The sequence below is a fragment of the Bubalus bubalis genome, chromosome 2, assembly GCF_019923935.1.
Source record: "Bubalus bubalis isolate 160015118507 breed Murrah chromosome 2, NDDB_SH_1, whole genome shotgun sequence".
NCBI lineage: Eukaryota > Metazoa > Chordata > Mammalia > Artiodactyla > Bovidae > Bubalus > Bubalus bubalis.
Genome location: NC_059158.1, coordinates 100,679,561 through 100,691,892, shown reverse-complemented (window position 1 = coordinate 100,691,892; position 12,332 = coordinate 100,679,561). Strand labels below are relative to the sequence as shown.

At 42.3% G+C, this 12,332-nt stretch overlaps 1 pseudogene; it reads left to right on the top strand.

Moving 5' to 3' along the window:
* The first annotated feature begins 7,625 nt into the window (after nt 1-7,625).
* Nucleotides 7,626-8,505, top strand: LOC112578806 (annotated as a pseudogene).
* The last annotated feature ends 3,827 nt before the right edge of the window (nt 8,506-12,332 follow it).

The following is a 12,332-nucleotide window of genomic DNA, read 5'->3' as shown; positions in this document are numbered from 1 at the left end:
CCTTCATATTACCCATGTGCCTCCCAATGAAGACACTATTCATCTTTCTCCTCTGAAGACTGAATATCAGAGATAATGGTGGATACGGGCATGAATGAAAGCTGGAAGGACAATCAAAACATCATGCATGAAGAGGCCAGAGGATCTCAGCCAGGGCTAAATATTTTTAGTTTTTCAATTGTGATCTTGAGGCTTCTGCTTTGTAAAGACACACAGCTATATTTAAGGCTTTTTCGCTCTCTTAAGAAGACTTTTGTTTGGGTTTGGCTTTTTTTTTTTTTTTTAAACAGCAGAAATAATTCAGTGCTTGGAAAGTGTCCAATATCAAAGAAAAAAAAAATGTGTGGATCACACAGAATTCAACATGTCAGATTACAAGAGGGATGATCCCTTGGGCACCCCCCCATCACAGGCCTCTTTCAGAAATCTGAGACAAATAAAAAGGACCATAGAATAAATCAAAAGAGGACATAATTTTGAAGAAAGATATTTAAAACTCTCTCTCCATAAGCCTAATGACATGTGCCATTTTTATTTGATAGCCCAAAGCAAACTCACCTAACAACCCATAACGCTCACAGAATCCCATCTTTATTTTTTAGCTTCTGCCAGGGAAGTTCTAAACTCCTTATGGCATCTTATGAAAGCTCAATACACAGTGAATACAAATCTGCAAAAGCTTGCTCTCCTACCTTAATCCTTTAGCGAGATTTATTCACTACTGATGAAAGCCTAATTTCTGAGCCCCGCCTATTTGCTGAATCCAAAATCTCTGTTACACTCTTGATAATTGCTCTACATAATTCCAGTTTCAAATGGCATAAAATCTGTCCAAGCAATAAACAGCTTTACACAATGAAACCTTCCTCAAACATTCTCCTAAGTACAGAATAAAGGAACTATTTTGTACACCACATGTGCTGAGCTTGACAGTACATAATAAACCATCGAGAGTTCACATGCAAAGGTAACACAAACCCAATATAAATGCCCAGAGGCCAAAACTTGCTGGGCATAAGTCTCATACAGAGCATACCACACAATGTTTTCATATTATTTATATTTATATGCTTACCACTGGGTAATTTCTGCTGGAAATTCATGGAGCAGTATATGCTTAGTTTGTTTGATCTATTCTGCTTGATGAGAGAATGAAGACTCTAATTAGAAGTTGAATTTTGAATAACTTTTCTTAAATAAAGGTAAAATAACTTCAAAAGATGAAACCATCATCTTCCAAAGAGGAAATGTTTCAAGATCAAGGTTTTCTGTTTGGGGGTTTTGAAGCAAAGAGTTACACACATAAAAGGGTTAAGAATGCTTGACGGTTTGATTGAGAAATTTGATTTTTCAGAATGAATTATCTAAAATATACAGAGTATCTGAATAACACACACACACACACACACACACACACACATCACTTGCCAGAATTGTTTCATGAAAAGGACCTCGTGTTGGGCACCTCCTTCTTTAACCTGCAATTTGCATCAAAGCAGAGAACAGAAGCCCAGCTGAAAGTCATGCAAAAGATAAGGGAAACAGAGGACATGGATTCATGTTTAGTAAATGAACTAAGACAATCTCTGTAATGACTGTTACATTTCATTTGTGTACTCCAAGCAAAATCTGTTAAAAATAAATTATATATGTTTAAACTGGAAGTGTTCCTAGCATAATAGTATAAGGTACCCAGGGCTAAATTGAAATGATCATTCTAAAACTACAAAAAAATCTCAGGAACATAAATTATAATTTCACGGTATGCCTTGAAATGGTAGTTCTGCAATAAAATTAAAATATATATTCTCAGTGTTTGTCTGGCAAATGCAAATACATGAAACAAACATGGTTAGTAAATGAACCAACAATTTGCTACATTTGGAGAAATCTGTTTTTACACTGAATACTTCAATTGGCAAAACCCTCAAAATTTTATCTTTCTAAAGGAATTACCATTGGTATAATTCACATGGATGGTTCCAAAATGATCACTGATTGTAACAATAGAGATTCACTGTTCTTAAAAAAAAAAAAAAAAAAAAAAACCAACAAAAACCTTAAGCAACAGGAAATGCTCTTGCTACATTAATTTTCTTTGTTATATGTACATAGTCTTCAAACAAGGGCAAACACAAACCAATTCAAGTACTCTGGCTGAAGGATCAAACAGAGGTAAATTCAGAGATTCAAATTCCAAAACAAATAGAAATCAACCTTAAATTAAAAAGACATATTGCCCAGATGGTTTTTCCTTGCTTCTTACCTATCTTGTTTGCAAGTGTAAGTGGCCAGTTCAAGGGCTTAAAAAAAATGAGGTTGCTTGTGTTTTAGCACTTCATCAGCCATCAAAAGAGCTTATAGAATGCTAGTATCAATAATTCTATTTTTAAAATGTAAACAAACATTCTTGATTTACTTATTTTTAGAGCAACGACAGAAATTTTGCATTCTCCTTGCAATGGAAAACTTGTAGGGAAGCTCATTCTTCTTTTCTTTTTAAAAAATGCATCATGGACCACAAGCTGCTTTTCTCTGAAACTACACTTATTTTTAACCATACTGTCCATACCACATCACCATCAATTCTTTTTTTCTTAAGCATATTAATTTATTTGAAAGATGTCCCTTTATTGTTGTTATTTCCTGAGTTCTGCACTAACTAAGTGCAGATGCTATGGTGCAGACATGATAGGAATCTATACTATTTGGGAGTTGATAATGGGGGAAGCTATACATGTATGGGGCAAGGGGTATATGGGAAATCTCTATAACATCTCAGTTTTTTTATGAACCTAAAACTGCTCTAAAAATATATATATTTTAAAAGAAACTCTTTATTTGCTTTTCTGACTTTACTGCATGGTCAGAGGCTTTGACACTGTCCTCAGGATTCATAAGAAGGCAAATCACCTTATTTTGTAGAGGTAAAAAAGGTGGAAACAATGGTCAAAGCTCCACCTGTGGGACCCTGAACATTGATCTCTTAATTTAGCAGCTTCCTGGTCTCTTCACCCTGCACTGTAGCAAATGGCAGAGAGTGCTCAGTAGATAAAATTGAATAGAGTTTTAAACATAATGTTCTTAAGACCTTTCAGGGAAAAGATCAAACAAGTATGCTAATTCAGACCCTTTTTTTCTCCATGAATATATAGAGTTATATACAGATCAGTTATATACAGAATATACAGATCAAATAGTCTGACCAGGAAGCTGCTAAATTAGAAACCAACATTCAGACCTGTGTTTGAGTCTCCTGTGGAGGGATGGGTCAGCAGTGGCCTGCCACAGGGGCAGAGGCTCTGAGTGCAGCTACCTGGTCACACAGCCTGTAGCATAAGCCCTCTTGAATGAGGTCACCATTAACCTGACCACAGAGCCGCCAAGCAGACGACCCACAAACTGAAGAACAATTATGCCAAAGAAATTCTTGCACTGTTAAGAAAGTTCTAGGACCCACAACAGATTTCCAACCTGGGGATCTGGCAAAGGGACTGAGAACTCCCAAAGAATTTGACTTTGGAGGCCAGTGAGATTTGATTATAGAACTTACACAGGACTCGGGAAACAGACTCTTGGAGGGCACAAACAAAACTATGCCATAATGCACATCAATATAAACTTACTTCAAGAAAAGAAGAATAATATCGAAAGGAGACAAGAAACATTTGAAAGCATAGACCCTTCTAGACCCTTGCTATTCAAGTAGTGTGGTCTAGGGACCAACCACATTAGTGTTATGTGGGAGGGTGTTAGAAATGTAGAACCTTAGGCCCCACCCAAAAATCTTAGGTTCAGAAGGGAGGGGATTATATGTATACCTATGGTTGATTCATGTTGAGGTCTGACAGAAAACAAAATTTTGTAAGGCAATTATCCTTTAATTAAAAAATTAATTAATTAAAAAAAATAGTCTAACAAGATGCCAGGTGATTCACATGCATATTACAGGTTGCAAAGTACTACCCTGGGGACCTATAGAGGAAACTTATATTTAGGGAAAACACCATCATTCTTCATCTGGTATAGGATACCAGTAGCCATAGCTGAGTGGAAGGTGATTCCTAATGATTCTCTTTCAGAGCCCTCCAGTGTGATTAAATCAGGTTTGCCTTTAGCACTTGTCTTACAACAAGGTCTAGTATGAAATTGGAAGACTGTTTACCCCTTTCAAAAAGGTTCCTGTGCTGCTTAATGATGCTTGAAATTCCTTTAACAGAGAAGAAATAAATAAATAAATAAATCTTTCCCAAATAAAAAAAAAATAAACCTTCCATTTCCCAAAGAAACAAAAAGCCTAAAGGGCAATGCCCAGAAAAGGTAAAATAGAGACAAAAAGTTAAGCATACTAAAGTGAAATCCAAAAACAAAAATGAAAGACTGATTTTAGTATCTGCTGCTGCTGCTAAGTCACTTCAGTCGTGTCCAACTCTGTGCGACCCCATAGATGGCAGCCCATCAGGCTCCCCGCCCCTGGGATTCTCTAGGCCAAGAATACTGAAGTGAGTTGCCATTTCTTTCTCCAATGTATGAAAGTGAAAAGTGAAAGTGAAGTCGCTCAGTCATGCCTGACTCTTAGCAACCTCATGGACTGCAGCCTACCAGGCTCCTCTATCCATGAGATTTTCCAGGCAAGAGTACTGGAGTGGGTTGCCATTGCCTTCCCCTTAGTATCTGTAAGCCTTGCTAAAAAAGGAGTCAAGAGTGGAGGAAGGTATTTAGTGTTTGTATCTTGTTCACTATAGAGATAAGACAGAAACAAGTGAAGGGAACGTAGGAATGAGAAAACAGAATTTAAGACAGGAGAATTTTTGTAGAGCAAACATTACCCACTTTGAAATGAAAAAAATTGCTCACATAAATTTATGAATATTTTTTAAATCCTAACTTTATACTGAAGTACTTTACTTCCATGGTTTTGATAGCCCAAGTTTTATCCAATAACCCAAAATAAGTTTATAACACTGTGAACTACAACCTTAGCATCACTGGTTCAATCTGTAGGCAGCATATCCAACAAATGGAAGAGATAGCCCCAGGAGGCTATGTTGAAAAGAAGTTCCCTGGTAGGTGTGCCATTTGGAAAAATCAGGACAATGAAAGAGCCCTTTTTTTCTGGGAACTCAACCTGTTACCAGCTGATAGCAATCTGAAGAGGCACTTTTCTATAAATCACTATAATTTAAAAACCAAATGCTTTGAAACTCCTTTTGCCAGATCAAATCAAATCGACTCTCAGTTGGTAGAAGGCCCAGATGTGAGTTTCGTAACACACATCAATTACTATCTAATCCATCACTTGCAATGGCTGAATGTGCTCAGCACCATTCCCAAAACTAGTGTCATGGAAACAACAGCATCTAGGTAGAAGTGGAATTAAAAAAATCTCCAGTCACTGTCTGCAAAGCATTAGTGGAGCATGTGTAAGCACATGTTCAGTTTGGCCTTTTAATCTCAAACAATATCATCTCTTACACTATTTAAAGCCCAAGTTGTAGGCAGTAAGAAATGTTGTTATATAAAGAAAATATTGATTTCTATAAGAGTAATTTCATAATGCTCTGTGGATACTTTCTCTGGTAATAACCAAAATTTTCTAGACAGTGATATGGTCACTAATGTGACTGTCAAAGTCAGTGATACACACATGGGTTCCCTTCCACTTAAGAAATGCTGATTTGTTTGTATCTTTCACATTGCCATGGGGTACTTTCAACAAAAAACAATATTTCAAGTCTTTACAAAGTGAAAAAGCTGACATAAACATGAAATAGTAAATCGGCCATTTGAATAACCAAACTATCCTCACAGCTGATCTCTAGACCCACACAGCCTGGTGGGGTTGTGTCAGCTACCACTTCCTTTTCTGCTTGAACTGTCTAATTTAACCAAGGACAATTGCCCTGAGAGCTTGTCACCATCACTAAAATTTATCTAGTGCTGAGGATGTGCCAGTTACTGCTGTATATTTTACATGTATTACTCCATTTCCTACTCATAAAAACATATGTGGTAAGAAATATTATTGTCCCCATTTTATAAATGAGGAAATGTAGGCCAGAGTGCTTAAAGAACTTGTACAAGGTCATTGAACTAACTGTACTGGATGCTTAACAGAGTACAAGTCCCATTCTTCCTGGTTGTATTTCCTACAGCTCCATAGTTTTGACTGACTCCCCCCACTAGTCTCCCTGACTAGCTACAATGTTATCAAGAAGAGAATCAGACCACCTCCACTGCAAAAAAAACATCATAGACACAGGAAGTATCACTAGCATGATAGTTCCCAGAGACTAGAAGGAAAAAGGAATGGGGAGTTATTATTTAAAGGGTATAGAGTTTCAGTTTTAGAAGATGAAAAGCGCCTTGGAGATGGATAGTGGTGACGGTTGTGCAACACTATGAATGTATTTAACACCGATGAACTGAACACTTAAAAATGGTCAACATGGTAAATTTTATGTTTTGTGCATTTTACCATGATGGAAAAAAAAAAAGAGGGAAACAAAGGAAAAAAAAAAAGAAAAAAGGAAAAGAAAAAAAAGAGGGAAAAGAAGACAGCCATATGAATACGGAAGATGCACAGGTACCATTAGGGAGGCTTTCTCTTACCAGTCCTTGAAGGAAAGTTATGACCAACTTAGCATATTAAAAAGCAGAGATTACTTTGCCAACAAAAGTCTGGATAGTCAAGGCTATGGTTTTTCCAGTGGTCATGTACGGATGTGAGAGCTGGACTATAAAGAAAGCTGAGCACCAAATAATTGATGCTTTTGAACTAAGGTGTTGGAGAAGACTCTTGAGAGTCCCTTGGACTCCAAGGAGATCCAACCAGTCCATCCTAAAGAAGGTAAGTCCTGAGGGTTCATTGGAAGGAACGGATGTTGACGCTGAAACTCCAATACTTTGGCCACCTCATGCAAAGAACTGACTCGCTTGAAAAGACCCTGATGCTGGGAAAGATTGAAGGCGGGAGGAGAAGGGGACAACAGAGGATGAGATGGTTGGATGGCATCACCGACTCAATGGACATGAGTTTGAGTAAACTCCAGGAGTTGGTGATAGTGTCTATCACCAGGGAGGCCTGGCGAGCTGCAGTCCATGGGGTAGCAAAGAGTCAGACACGACAGAGCAGCTGAACTGAACTGAATTCCTACCAATCAGTTTAGCTATTTAAAAGAGCATCCACAGAGCTGGCTTTGTACATGCCCAGATGTGTTAGCTTTGGAAATACAAAGCCTACTACCTCCTGGAATGCACTGCTTGGGAAGATTGCTCAAGAGACACAACCACATGGAAATCACTTCAAGACCATCCACATCCCACCAAGGGTGAGCTTCTCTTGTCAACCCACTCTGAGCATCAGGATCTTAACTGTACCCCTGAAGAATCAGTCTAAAGATTTCATGGAAACGACAAAGGATTAACTACAATAGATTTCTTCCTATGGAATAATGACCATAGACAGTGTTCTATACACTTAATCTAAGCAAAAATCATACAGAAGAAAATATAATGTTCATCTGACTTAGAACAACCTAACATAGTATTCCACCAGTCCTGCTCACTATATAAATATTTTTCCCTCACATCAACTCCACTCATTAGAGAACTGGTGAAGAGGCATGTACCTACATACCAAGAAGCTCTACCTGGGCTCCCTCATCAACCACATCATCTATGCTGGGGAGAAGGACAAATTATGTCCTTCTGCACTGGGCTCCTGTAGAAGAAGCTGGAGATTCCACTCAAATCCTCTCCTCCAAGTGAGGATGACTCCTACACTGCTGAAGAGGAACTGACCTTTGAGCCCAGCTATGAGCCCCACCGGGCAGTTGTCAGCCGCCTGGGAAACCATGGCTGTCATTCAGAGTCGTCAGAAGTGCAGAGCCCAGCTCCTGCAGGGGTTCTCTGGTCTTCTCCGTGAGTGAGCCTGACGAGGGTAAATCCATCCGCCATTCAAAGTCGGGCCTCAACTGGACTTGCCTGGTCTTGGTCACACAGGCCGGAGGCTCCCCGCCTGCCTGGCACGTCTACTGTGGAGCACTTGAGCCTTGCTCCATGTCCTCAGCTGTCACCTGCTGTTGGCCAGCTCCCCACAGGGCCGTCCCCTCTACCTCATCTCCCCTCATGACTCCTCTATCCTCTCCAACTCTTTCCACCATCTCTAGCTCTTTGACCAGGACACCTCCAACGTGACGTCTAGCTTCTTCCAGGATTCCTACTTCAGCAGCTTCTCCTTCATGACTGACTTCTTCCAGGAATCCCTGCAGCCACCTGGGAGGGCCTCCAGCGACCCTCTTCCAGCATCTAAAGACGTGCCCCACCTGGGTTGGAGGTCACTTCCGGCATGGAGCTGGAACCGCTGCAGGCCTCACAGAGGAGGCCTACCACATGGGTTCGGAGGGCAGCCAGCAGCAGGTCCCTGAGCTGAGAGCCTGGCTCTTCTCAGGGGTGAGGAGCCGAGCATATGCTCGGGGAGGGCTGGGCAGGACCAGCGGGTGATCAGGGAGAGGCCCCCCACGGTCTGAGCCCCAGCCTGAGGTGCCAGGCTTGGTGGCTCCTCCTGCAGTACCTCAGGTGAGAGGGCCCCGCCGAGGAGCAGAAGCCCCACTTGCACGAGAAAAACAATGGGGATTTCCTCCTGAAGCTACCGTGGAAATCCATGAGACCAGAGCAGGAGTGGAGGAAATCGCCCCACGTGATATTGTAGCCTTGTCGCCGGAGTCAAGAGCGAGAGCCACTCCCAAAGGACCAACAAATTCTTATGGAGTCTCGAGAACCTGGGTCAGGACCTGCAGCACAACATCCTCCCCACCAGCGGCCTGTGTCACAGCAAGTTCGGCTACGTCCAGGGCAGGACTGACCGTCTCTCTCTCCGATTGGCCCTGGCCACTCCTCACGAGGCTGGTGCCTCTCGCTGTTTTTGTGGCTTCAAGAGCGGGAACTCAGAAGATAATGAAGCGGCAACTCCTACTGCTCCTGAAGGTGCTGGATCTGCCCCTCCGATACTTCCCAGACTCCCACCACTCCGGCTTTCTCTGCTTCAGCGTCTAGAGGGAATATGCCCCCTCCCCGATGACCTTCGGCTGTAGAAAGCACTGTGGATGTGGACAGCTCCCCAACCCCACCCCAGACGTGGGGCTGGACATCTCGTGCCTTCTGGCTGTGGATCCGGTGAGATCCTCAAGCACTTGGACGAGCTGACCTTGAAGCTGAGTGTAGAGGACGTGCCCACAAGCTGCCCGGTGAGTCCCTGACCCGCAGCTCCCGACAAACCTCTGGCTTTTCCTCCCCACCCCTCAACCCTCTGTGAGCTGCCTCACCACGTGCCGGAGGTCCTAGGTCTGGCGCTGGCCTCAGAGCCCCACAGCCTTACGCTCCCGACTCCCCACTGCCCCAGCCGTCCCCACGGGCTCCGGCTTTCCCCACGGACACAGACCAGACCGGCAGCCTGGAGATCCTGCCAGAGGAGGGGGAGGAAGCTGCAGGCTCCTAACCCTATTGGGCCTACTGAGCCAGTGTGTGGGCTTGGCCCTGGAGGCGAGGCCTGTGGGCCCCTAGTACCCTCTGACCACTCGGCCGGGTTGATCTCCTGACCTCAATCCGGTAGTAAAGTGTAAGCGGTGTCCCGGTGAGTGGTGGGGGTTGTGGAGGCGGGGCCCTCTCACCTGCCTGAGTTTAGGGCTTTTGGAGGAATGAGGGTGGGGGTGTCCAGGCGCGACCTGCCACTTAGTAGCTCTGCGGGATGCATCCTGGCCAGAACTGAGATGCAAGGGCCCACAGAGCTGCTTACTCTTGGGAACCTGTCTACCAGCTTGTTCTGTGAGAAAGATAACTCGTGTTTAACAGCCCCCACCAAAAAGAGAGAGAGAGAGAAGGAAAGAATTGGGAAGACTTCCCCAAGCTGAGGGAAATGTCTCTGCTCTAAATTTCAGTTCAGATCTCTCCTTACACTGCCCATCATACTCTGCGTGCTCCACACTATCCTTGTCATGCCTGTGTCATTTCCTCATATCAGTTCCCTTATTTCTAATTCCAGGCAATTTTTAGCCTTTGCTTTTGCCTTACATAGGACATGGTTTGAGTATATAGTTTATAGCAATAGTATTTCTAAGAACACTGGCTTCCTCCAGTGCCTTTTACAGTATTTCAACTCAGGAAAGACTTCATTTTCAACATTCATAGTCCTATAGTGCTGTGCTTGCCTGTATGTCTGTGCTTCGGGTAGCTTTTAGTCTTGCCCCCTACATTTGGTCTCCATGAGACAATTGGAGAAATGTTTGTTTTGTGAAAAGTATTTTTCAGATTGAGGTTTAAACAGAGGATGACTTGCCCTCCCTTAGCTCTGTTTGGGTGAAAATATGCTGTCTTCCTCACCCACCCTTATGCCTTATTTTCTTATTACCTGTTCTAAGATAGTTAACAAATAATCTATCTCAGTTCAGAAGAAAGACTATTAATTTCCAAACTGTGCTTTAGGTGTCTGGAACCAGACACAATAAGAGGCAAGCTAAGAAATAATTTGTGATTCAATTGTATGATCCCCCAAAAAGGGAACTGGCTTCAGTCAGGGTTATCAGTAGCTTTTGCTCTATTCTCAGCCCCCCTCCCCCCAGGGCAATTTTTAATGTGCTATAGTAATAAGCTTCTGCATGCTATTATCTGGAAGACTAAAAACCTAAAAAAATTCCATAAAGTTGTTAGTTTTGACCAAGAAGGAAGGAAACTTCTTCTCAGTGTCCCAGAATTGAGTAGCATTGTCCCAAACTAGGTTACATGCCCACAATTGAACCAACCACATGCCAGAAGAACATAATGTGTTAGATCTGGGGTGAAGGAAGGTGTTTCACTTAAGCTGCATCCTTATAGACTGAAGGAGCTGAGGAGAGAAGGTCCCCAGAGTAAAATCAAGGTGCTATTACTGGAAAAAGATAAAAGGATAGCAGACAAGCTACAAGTTGCCCCATCCAGTACTCAAATTAATTAACTCCCCAAACTCAGCTTATGAGATACTTGACAGGAATTTTTTAAAAGGGAAATCAAGTAACATGATGCAATGTCACAATTTCAACTCTTGACTAATCAGCAGGATCAGTCACTCAGTCGTGTCCGACTCTTTGCGACCCCATGAATCGCAGCAGGCCAGGCCTCCCTGTCCATCACCAACTCCCGGAGTTCACTCAGACTCATGTCCATCGAGTTAGTGATGCCATCCACCATCTCATCCTCTGTCGTCGCCTTCTCCTCCTGCCCCCAATCCCTCCCAGCATCAGAGTCTTTTCCAATGAGTCAGCTCTTTGCATGAGGTGGCCAAAGTACTGGAGTTTCAGCTTTAGCATCATTCCTTCCAAAGAAATCCCAGGACTGATCTCCTTTAGAATGGACTGGTTGGATCTCCTTGCAGTCCAAGGGACTCTCAAGAGTCTTCTGCAACACCACAGTTCAAAAGCATCAATTCTTCGGCGCTCAGCCTTCTTCACAGTCCAAATCTCACATCCATACATGACCACGGGAAAAACCATAGCCTTGACTAGACGAACCTTTGTTGGCAAAGTAATGTCTGTGCTTTTGAATATGCTATCTAGGTTGGTCATAACTTTCCTTCCAAGGAGTAAGCATCTTTTAATTTCATGGCTGCAGTCACCATCTGCAGTGATTTTGGAGCCCAGAAAAATAAAGTCTGACACTGTTTCCACTGTTTCCCCATCTATCTCCCATGAAGTGATGGGACCGGAGGCCATGATCTTCGTTTTCTGAATGTTGAGCTTTAAGCCAACTTTTTCACTCTCCACTTTCACCTTCATCAAACATAATCAGCAAACATAGACATACATAAATATATTAGGACAATGACTTTTCCATTTTGATAATAAGAAAATATGTGGGTCGCTCAAATGGAAGTTAAAAGCTGAATCTATTCAGAAGCAATTGTTAACTCCATTCTAAAGCCACAAGCATCCAAGTACATGATAATACACTCTAATGTCAAAGAGGTCCTATTCCTTTTCACTTCAGTTTGCATCTTATTCTGACATTACGCCATATGGCATGGGCCAAGTGCTCTTGTATTCAAAGTGAGTTCAAAGTAAATGAGCTAAAAATATTTTACATACATAATGGCTCTTGTTTCAACTTAGCTGTGACTACTAGATTGCTGCAAACACCAAAATAATAGTGCTGCTAATGAGGAGATTTGTTCATAACTTACTACACTGTCAAATGTTGGACCATAATGGTTATTATTTATTGATATGTTATGTGTATACAAAGCAGTTGCTGAGGCCAAAAGCAGCCTCTGACAGAACCCAAGCCTATTAGATTGTGAATAA